The following is a 1,285-nucleotide window of genomic DNA, read 5'->3' as shown; positions in this document are numbered from 1 at the left end:
AAGGAGAAAAAAAAGGAGAAAAAAAGGAGAAAAAAAAGGAGAAAAAAAAGGAGGAAAAAAAGGAGGAAAAAAAGGAGAAAAAAAAGGAGGAAAAAAAGGAGGAAAAAAAGGAGAAAAAAAAGGAGAAAAAAAGGAGAAAAAAAAAAGGAGAAAAAAAAAGGAGAAAAAAAAAAAGAGACAAGGTTTAATTAGACGAAACCAACTTTGCTTGTGCCTCATCCAGGCTTTGGTCAGTGATGGTCATGATCTGATGGAGGATGTCGCCGATGTCCTGCTTCCTGCCGTCGCCGTCTGCCCCTTCGTGTCCGTGGGGAGGAGGCAGGGCCATGCCCCCCTGCACCGAGTGGCCGGCCAGGAGCCCTATATGGCTAGTTTTCTTAAAACTTGGCAAGTGGATCTCCTTATTTCTTCCCCTTGTTGAAAAGAGCTTCTGCCTGGAGGTTGCTTTTTGCTGTGCTGCAAAGGCACATGTATTCTCTGCTAATGAAGTATGATGATAGCCTTGCTGGTCTTTGCCCTGCTCCTTGATTTTCTTCCTTGTTGTTCAGCTGTGGTTGATTTTCAATCCTTTTCAAGAAATTTTAATGAGAAAGAATTTTTGCATGGATCATCCTCCCTCCCATTCATAGCAATTGTTATGATTTTCCCCTGTTATTTGAGGCAACAATAGTTGTAAAGAGTCATTACTTACGTGGAAAATTATTACTCGGAAAAAGGTTTCTTCTCCCACTACTATTTCACAGTTTATCAGGCAGGATCAAGCTAAAATGGCTAATCCTATATCCAGTTTGCAGTATGTAAGCCACTTATAATAATCCTGTTTTGAAGTCCAGCAGCAGACATAGGGGGGATTGGATGACTCAGAGGAATAAAAAAGGCTGGGTGAGTATCTGGAAACATTTTCTCGGTCAGTCTGTAAAAGATTAAACAGAGTTTTAACAAAGAGGGAAAAAAAAAAAAAAAAAAAAAATTAATCCCCCTCCCCCCCCAAAAATAACAAACGATCCCAAGTCTGTGCAACGGGGGTAAAACGGCCGCAATCAAAAGTTTGGACTTGTGCAAAGAAAAGAGCGGAAATAACGGGGAGAGAACTGTAAAAAAATTAATTACACACTCTCTGCAAAGCAATGTGCAAAAATATCAGCGCGCCGGAATTTATGAGCCCCGGCGCCCGGCGCCCGTGTGTGTTTTATGTTGTTTGATGGCCGCTCCGGTGAGGGATTGACAGCCTGCCAACGCCACTCACTCACCGCAGCCCTGTCACCCTGTGAGGGAGAGAGCGGCC

Source organism: Egretta garzetta, unplaced genomic scaffold, assembly GCF_000687185.1.
Source record: "Egretta garzetta isolate BGI_Z169 unplaced genomic scaffold, ASM68718v1 scaffold341, whole genome shotgun sequence".
In the NCBI taxonomy this organism is placed as follows: Eukaryota; Metazoa; Chordata; class Aves; order Pelecaniformes; family Ardeidae; genus Egretta; species Egretta garzetta.
The sequence above is the reverse complement of the archived record's forward strand: the minus strand, read 5'-3'. Positions refer to the sequence as shown.